This window comes from Bos javanicus, chromosome 1, assembly GCF_032452875.1.
Source record: "Bos javanicus breed banteng chromosome 1, ARS-OSU_banteng_1.0, whole genome shotgun sequence".
Lineage (NCBI taxonomy): Eukaryota > Metazoa > Chordata > Mammalia > Artiodactyla > Bovidae > Bos > Bos javanicus.
The window spans coordinates 86,378,305-86,387,057 of record NC_083868.1 but is presented as its reverse complement, the minus strand read 5'-3'; the positions used below and the strand labels follow the sequence as shown (position 1 = coordinate 86,387,057).

At 42.2% G+C, this 8,753-nt stretch overlaps 1 non-coding gene across 1 annotated transcript; it reads left to right on the top strand.

Annotated features, from left to right (window-relative positions):
* Positions 1–318: 318 nt before the first annotated feature.
* On the top strand, positions 319–390 carry TRNAC-ACA (transfer RNA cysteine (anticodon ACA)). Its single transcript has one exon. It is a non-coding gene; the product is annotated as a tRNA-Cys (tRNA).
* The last annotated feature ends 8,363 nt before the right edge of the window (positions 391–8,753 follow it).

The window sequence follows — 8,753 nt, the reverse complement described above, 5'->3', positions numbered from 1 at the left end:
TAACTTACTGCTAACCAATAGAATATGGCAAAGGTAAAGTTTTGAAGATGCAGTTAAGGTTTTGAAGAAATTCACGTCAAAATTAATAAAAAAAAAAGATTATCCTGGGTGGGCCTAACCTAATCAGGTGAGCCCTTTAAAAGGGAGTCTAAAGGTCAGAGACTATAATGGTTAATTTTATCTGTCAAGTTGGCTAAGCTATTGTGCCCAGTTGTTTAATCAAACACAAGTATAGATGTGACTGTGAAAGTATTTTAAAGATGCATTGCTATTGTTCAGTCTCTAAATTTTGTCCAAGTCTTTGCAACCCCAGGGACTTCCCTGGTGGCTCAGATGGTAAAGCGTCTGCCTACAATGCAGGAGACCCAGGTTCAATCCCTGGGTTGGGAGTATCTCCTGGAGAAGGAAACGGCAACCCACTCCAGTATTCCTGCCTGGAAAATCCCAAGGATGGAGGAGCCTGGTAGGCTATAGTCCATGGGGTAGAAAAGAGCTGGACATGAGTGAGCAACTTCACTTTCACTTTTGCAACCCAATGGACCTGATTTATTCATTTAAAGATATGATTAACATTTAAATGCTGATAGATTTTTTTAGTAAAACAGGTTACTCTCTCAGATGTTTTTTCCAACACCAACAATTCTCCAATTCTAAGTGAGTAGAGACTGCATGTCCTGCAAATTTAACTCAATTCTGACACTACCTGGAGATAGCATCAGTTCCCATAGGTTAAAGACTCAGTTCCACAAGTCTGCCCTCACTTCAGATGCCAGTCTCCAAGTCTAGGTTGTCAGCTGTGCTTCAGATCAGCCTGTAAATTGGAGATTCCAACAGCTTCTTCCTCAAGTTTTATTAATTCACTAGAGCAGCTCACAGAAACATTTACTTATGTTTACCAATTTGCGAAACCTGTATTCAGGTCAAGAAGCAACAGTTAGAACCAGACATGGAACAACGAACTGGTTCAAAATTGGGAAAGGTGTACATCAAGGCTGTATATTGTCACCCTGCTTATTTAACTTATGTGCAGAGTAAATCATGTGAGATGCCAGACTGTATGAAGCACAAGCTGAAATCAAGATTGTCTGGAGAAATATTAATAACCTCAGATATGCAGATGACACCACCCTAATGGCAGAAAGTGAAGAGGAACTAAAGAGCCTCTTGATGAAGGTCAAAGAAAAGAGTGAAAAGGCTGGCTTAAAACTCAACCTTCAAAAACAAAGATCATGGCATCTGGTCCCATCACTTCATGGCAAATAGCTGGGGAAACAATGGAAACAGTGAGAGACTTTATTTTCTTGGGTTCCAAAATCACTGCAGATGGTGACTGCAGCCATGAAATTAAAAGACACTTGCTCCTTGGAAGAAAAGCTATGACCAATCTAGACAGTATATTAGAAAGCAGAGACATTACTTTGTCAACAAAGGTCCGTCTAGTCAAGGCTATGGTTTTTCCAGTGGTCATGTATGGATGTGAGAGTTGGACCATAAAGAAGGCTGAGCACTGAAGAATGGATGCTTTTGAACTGTGGTGTTGGAGAAGACTCTTGAGAGTCCCTTGGACTGCAAGGAGATCAAACCAGTCAATCCTAAAGGAACTCAATCCTTAATATTCATTGGAAGGACTGATGCTAAAGCCAAAGCCCCGATACTTTGGCCACCTGATGCAAAAAGCTGACTCATCAGAAAAGACCCCGATTCTGGGTAAGACTGAAGGCAGGAGGAAAAGGGGATGACAAAGGACGAGATGGTTGGATGGCATCACAAACTCACCGGGAGATGGTGAAGGACAGGGAGGGAAGCCTGGCGTGCTGCATTCCATGATGTTACAAAGAGTCAGACATGACTGAGTGACTGAACTACAACCAGTTTCTTATGAAGTATATTACAGATGAATAGCCACATGAAGAGGTAAAAAGTTCTTAGGGAACTAAGATGCTCCACTCTTCCAGCCGGTGGGATGTGTTCACCAACCAGGATAATCATCAAATGCCCTTGTTCAAGAGTTTTTAAACAGCTTTAATTTCCAGCCTCCCTCTCTGTCCTTTCTCCTTCCCAGAGTTTGAGCTGGGGCTGAAAACCCTAACCTTCTGTTATTGTTCCTTGGTCTTTCTGGAAACCAGCCCTATCCTGAGGCTATCTAGGAGCGCCAGGTAAAAATCACCTCATTAGCATAGTACTTCAGTTCACTTCAGTCCCTCAGTCCCGTCCGACTCTTTTCGACCCCATGAATCGCAGCACGCCAGGCCTCCCTGTCCATCACCAACTCCCGGAGTTCACTCAAACTCACATCCATCGAGTCGGTGATGCCATCCAGCCATCTCATCCTCTGTCGTCCCCTCTTCCTCCTGCCCCCAATCCCTCCCAGTATCAAAATCTTTTCCAATGAGTCAACTCATCGCATGAGGTGGCCAAAGTACTGGAGTTTCAGCTTTAGCATCATTCCTTCCAAAGAAATCCCAGGGCTGATCTCCTTCAGAACGGACTGGTTGGATCTCCTTGCAGTCCAAGGGACTCTCAAGAGTCTTCTCCAACACCACAGTTCAAAAGCATCAATTCTTCAGCGCTCAGCTTTCTTCACAGTACAACTCTCACATCCATACACGACCACTGGAAAAACCATAGCCTTGACTAGACGGACCTTTGTTGGCAAAGTAATGTCTCTGCTTTTCAATATGCTATCTAGGTTGGTGTTGGTGATGGACAGAGAGGCATGGCGTGCTGCGATTCATGGGGTCGCAGGAGTCAGACACAACTGAGCAACTGAACTGAACTGATATTGGTCATAACTTTCCTTGCGAGGAGTAAGCGTCTTTTAATTTCATGGCTTCAGTCACCATCTGCAGTGATTTTGGAGCCCCCAAAAATAAAGTCTGACACTGTTTCCACTGTTTCCCCATCTATTTGCCATGAAGTGATGGGACCAGATGCCATGATCTAAGTTTTCTGAATGTTGAGCTTTAAGCCAACTTTGTCACTCTCCACTTTCACTTTCATCAAGAGGCTTTTTAGTTCCCCTTCACTTTCTGCCATAAGGGTGGTGTCATCTGCATATCTGAGGTTATTGATATTTCTCCTGGCAATCTTGATTCCAGCTTGTGCTTCTTCCAGCCCAGCGTTTCTCATGATGTACTCTGCATAGAAGTTAAATAAGCAGGGTGACAATATACAGGCTTGACGTACTCCTTTTCCTATTTGGAACCAGTCTGTTGTTCCATGTCCAGTTCTAACTGTTGCTTCCTGACCTGCATATAGGTTTCTCAAGAGGCACGTCAGGTGGTCTGGTATTTCCATCTCTTTCAGAATTTTCCACAGTTTATTGTGATCCACACAGTCAAAGGCTTTGGCATAGTCGATAAAGCAGAAATAGATGTTTTTCTGGAACTCTCTTGCTTTTTCCATGATCCAGTGGATGTTGGCAATTTGATCTCTGGTTCCTCTGCCTTTTCTAAAACCAGCTTGAACATCTGGAAGTTCACAGTTCACATATTGCTGAAGCCTGGCTTGTAGAATTTTGAGCATTTCTTTACTAGCATGTGAGGTGAGTGCAATTGTGGGGTAGTTTGAGCATTCTTTGCCATTGTTTTTCTTTGGGATTTAAATGAAAACTGACCACAGTCCTGTGGCCACTGCTGTGTTTTCCAAATTTGCTGGCATATTGAATGCAGCCCTTTCACAGCATCATCTTTCAGGATTTGAAATAGCTCACCTGGAATTCCATCATCCACTAGCTTTGTTCGTAGTGATGCTTTCTAAGGCCCACTTGACTTCACATTCCAGGATGTCTGGCTCTAGGTCACACCATTGTGACTATCTTTGTCATGAAGATCTTTTTTGGACAGTTCTTCTGTGTATTCTTGCCACTTCTTCTTAATATCTTCTGCTTCTGTTAGGTCCACACCATTTCTGCCCTTTTTTTGAGCCCATCTTTGCATGAAATGTTCCCTTGGTATCTCTAATTTTCTTGAAGAGATCTCTAGTTTTCCCATTCTGTTGTTTTCCTCTATTTCTTTGCATTGATCGCTGAGGAAGGCTTTCTTATCTCTTCTTGCTATTCTTTGGAACTCTGCATTCAGATGCTTATATCTTTCCTTTTCTCCTTTGCTTTTCGCTTCTCTTCTTTTCATTTGTAAGGCCTCCCCAGACAGCCATTTTGCTTTTTCGCATTTTTTTTCCATGGGGATGGTCTTGACCCCTGTCTCCTGTACAATGTCACGAACCTCATTCCATAGTTCATCAGGCACTCTATCAGATCTAGTCCCTTCAATCTATTTCTCACTTCCACTGTATAATCATAAGGGATTTGATTTAGGTCATACTTGAAAGGTCTAGTGGTTTTCCCTACTTTTTTTCAAATTTAAGTCTGAATTAAATTGAAATTAAGTCTCCTCACCACCGCCCCCCTGAACTAAATCTCACCACCGCCTCTCCTGACCTTGAATTCCACGTTCAAGGTCAGGAGGGGCAGCAGTGAGGAGATACCCCTCATCCAAGGTGAGCAGTGGCTGCACTTTGCTGGAGCAGCCGTGAAGAGATACCCCACGTCCAAGTTAAGAGAAACCCAAGTAAGACAGTAGGTGTTGCAAGAGGGCATCAGAGGGCAGACACACTGAAACCATAATCACAGAAAACTAGTCAATCTAACCACACTAGGACCACAGCCTCGTCTAACTCAATGAAACTAAGCCATGCCCGGGGGCCACCCAAGACGGGCGGGTCATGGTGGAGAATCTGACAGAATGTGGTCCACTGGAGAAGGGAATGGCAAACCACTTCAGTATTCTTGCCTTGAGAACCCCATGAACAGTATGAAAAGGCAAAATGATAGGATACTGAAAGAGGAACTCCCCAGGTCAGTAGGTGCCCAATATGCTACTGGAGATCAGTGGAGAAATAACTCCAGAAAGAATAAAGGGATGGAGCCAAAGCAAAAACAATACCCAGTTGTGGATGTGACTGGAGACAGAAGCAAGATCCGATGCTGTAAGAAGCAATATTGCATAGGAACCTGGAAAGTCAGGTCCATGAATTAGGGCAAATTGGAAGTGGTCAAACAGGAGATGGCAAGAGTGAACGTCGACATTCTAGGAATCAGCGAACTAAATGGACTGGAATGGGTGAATTTAACTCCGATGACCATTATATCTACTACTGCGGGCAGGAATCCCTTAGAAGAAATGAGGTAGCCATCATGGTCAACAAAAGAGTCCAAAATGCAGTACTTGGGTGCAATCTCAAAAAGGACAGAATGATCTCTGTTCGTTTCCAAGGCAAACCATTCAATATCACGGTAATCCAAGTCTATGCCCCAACCCGTAACGCTGAAGAAACTGAAGTTGAATGGTTCTATGAAGACCTACAAGACCTTTTAGAACTAACACCCAAAAAAGATGTCCTTTTCATTATAGGGGGCTGGAATGCAAAAGTAGGAAATCAAGAAACACCTGGAGTAACAGGCAAATTTGGCCTTGGAATATGGAATGAAGCAGGGCAAAGGCTAATAGGGTTTTGCCAAGAGAACACAGTGGTCATAGCAAACACCCTCTTCCAACAACACAAGAGAAGACTCTGCACATGGACATCACCACATGGTCAACACCGAAACCAGATTGATTATATTCTTTGCAGCCAAAGATGGAGAAGCTCTATACAGTCAGCAAAAACAAGACCAGGAGCTGACTGTGGTTCAGATAATGAGCTCCTTATTGCCAAATTCATTAGCATATACTCTGGTGTTAAGTCTTCTTTTGAATAACCAAAGACATTTTCCCACCCCTCAAGCTGGAAGTCTTGACAGTAGTTGATGTGGTAGTCTTGAGTCAGAGGGCAGTCTGGATACAAATTCCTTCCTTTTGGGGAACCCTCAGTCTTTTAAGGCTTCAGTGATGGAGAAGATCTACGCACAGGAGGGAAGGTGTGGTAGAATACATAATCTGACGGGAGAAAAAATGCTGCTTTAAAACTCTAAATCTGTGGTAATTTGTTTTTTATGAAGCAAGAGAAAAATAATACAAATTTGAAATACCTTACCATACCCAAGTAAGGATCTTGGTGATTGATATTTTGATCATTTTTTTGTGGGGGAGGATGTTACTTTATTTTAAAAATAACAATTTAAAAAAATTACAAAAGGTAGTATATGCACATAAAAGTAAAACATAAGAAACCAATTCTCCCCTCTCCCACAAACACACTATTCTGCAGCTTATTTCTCTTAACAATATATGTAAAAGAGCTTTTCATCTTTGCAAATATAGACGTACTCTTTTCCTCAAAACTTTCCAAGCATTCTTGGTTCATAGCATTCTCAGTAACTCAGTGCTCACTACACTGCCTAAATAAATACCTAATGATTCTGTTATTAAGTAGTAAGATGTCAAAACTTAGGAAGCATTTATGTCATAACAATTCAATACATAGGTGGAAAATAAAGTGTAAACTAATAGAAAAAATACTTTAACCTCACTCTTGAATAATCCAATTTCTTGCTAATGGGATATGCATCCACAGTGGTCACTACACACCTCTCCTGGAATCACAGTGGACATCACCACCCTCATTTCCTGTTCTATATTTATTTTTGCTTTATTGTTACAGGAATTGCTAAAAACTCATGTTTGAAAGATACAGAATCACCAAATGGAATGTAGCATAACTTAATATTGAAATTGAACTACGTTGGGATAGCAGTGTGCACAAAGTCCAACAGGTGTTAAACATTACTATGCTTATCCAAAAATGTAACGTATCTTCAGGTACTTCTGTGAATTCACTGTCATGTCCTGGTGTCTGTTGTTGGCACAATTTGGGAACTGTAACTCTATCCCATTCCTTTTAACGGGCACATATTAATCAATTTTATGGATAAAGTTGTTTTAATTACTACTCTTTAATTCCAAAGAAAGGCAATGCCAAAGAATGCTCAAACTACCCACAATTGCACTCATCTCAGAGGCTAGTAAAGTAATGCTCAAAATTCTACAAGCCAGGCTTCAGCAATACATGAACCGTGAACTTCCTGATGTTCAAGCTGGTTTTAGAAAAGGCAGAGGAACCAGAGATCAGATTGCCAACATCCACTGGATCATGGAAAAAGCAAGAGAGTTCCAGAAAAACATCTATTTCTGCTTTATTGACTATGCCGAAGCCTTTGACTGTGTGGATCACAATAAACTGTGGAAAATTCTGAAAGAGATAGGAATTCCAGACCACCTGACATGCCTCTTGAGAAACCTGTATGCAGGTCAGGAAGCAACAGTTAGAACTGGACATGGAACAACAGACTGGTTCCAAATAGGAAAAGGAGTACGTCAAGCCTGTATATTGTCACCCTGCTTATTTAACTTCTATGCAGAGTACATCATGAGAAACACTGGGCTGGAAGAAGCACAAGCTGGAATCAAGATTGCCAGGAGAAATATCAATAACCTCAGATATGCAGATGACACCACCCTTATGGCAGAAAGTGAAGGGGAACTAAAAAGCCTCTTGATGAAAGTGAAAGTGGAGAGTGACAAAGTTGGCTTAAAGCTCAACATTCAGAAAACTTAGATCATGGCATCTGGTCCCATCACTTCATGGGAAATAGATGGGGAAACAGTGGAAACAGTGTCAGGCTTTATTTTTCTGGGCTCCAAAATCACTGTAGATGGTGACTGCAGCCATGAAATTACAAGACGCTTACTCCTTGGAAGGAAAGTTATGACCAACCTAGACAGCATATTGAAAAGCAGAGACATTACTTTGTCAACAAAGGTCCGTCTAGTCAAGGCTATGGTTTTTCCTGTGGTCATGTATGAATGAGAGAGTTGGACTATAAAGAAAGCTGAGCGCCCAAGAATTGATGCTTTTGAACTGTGGTGTTGGAGAAGACTCTTGAGAGTCCCTTGGACTGCAAGGAGATCCAACCAGTCCATCCTAAAGGAAATCAGTCCTGAATATTCATTGGAAGGACTGATGCTGAAGCTGAAACTCCAATCCTTTGGCCACCTGATGTGAAGAGCTGACTCATTTGAAAAGACCCTGATCCTGGGACAGAATGAGGGCAGGAGGAGAAGGGGATGACAGAGCGTGAGATGGTTGGATGGCATCACGGGCTCAATGGACATGGGTTTGGGTGGACTCCAGTAGTTGGTGATGGGCAGGGAGGCCTGGTGTGCTGTGATTGATGGGGTTGCAAAAAGTTGGACACAACTGAGCGACTGAACTGAACTGATACATGTTTGTATATGTTCTGTGCTATGCTTTGCCACTCAGTTGTGTCTGACTCTGTAACACCATGGACCTGAGCCTGCCAGGCTCCTCTGTCCATGGGGAGTCTCCAGGCAAGAATACTGGAGTGGGTTGCCATGTTCTCCTCCAGGGGATCTTCCCAACCCAGGGATCGAACCCAAGTCTCCTATATAAATATACACACATATATATACATATATATATATATATATATAGTGGTAAAGAACCCATCTGCCAATGCAGGAGACATGATTTTGGACAGAGGAGCCTCCTGGGGTACAGTACATGGGGTCGCAAAAGAGTTGAACACGACTTATGGACTAAACAGAGCCACTGGGGAAGACCAAAGGATGCCATGCAGGGCCAAAAGTGGTAATTAACCAAGTTTTATGAGTAACCTGAGGTCCATTAAAAATGATGGAGAACTTTTATTCATCTTCAGTGTTTTTAACATTATATTTTATTTTTACCATGGTTAATTTAAACCTTTCATTAGTGATAAAGAGCTAGGTCATAAC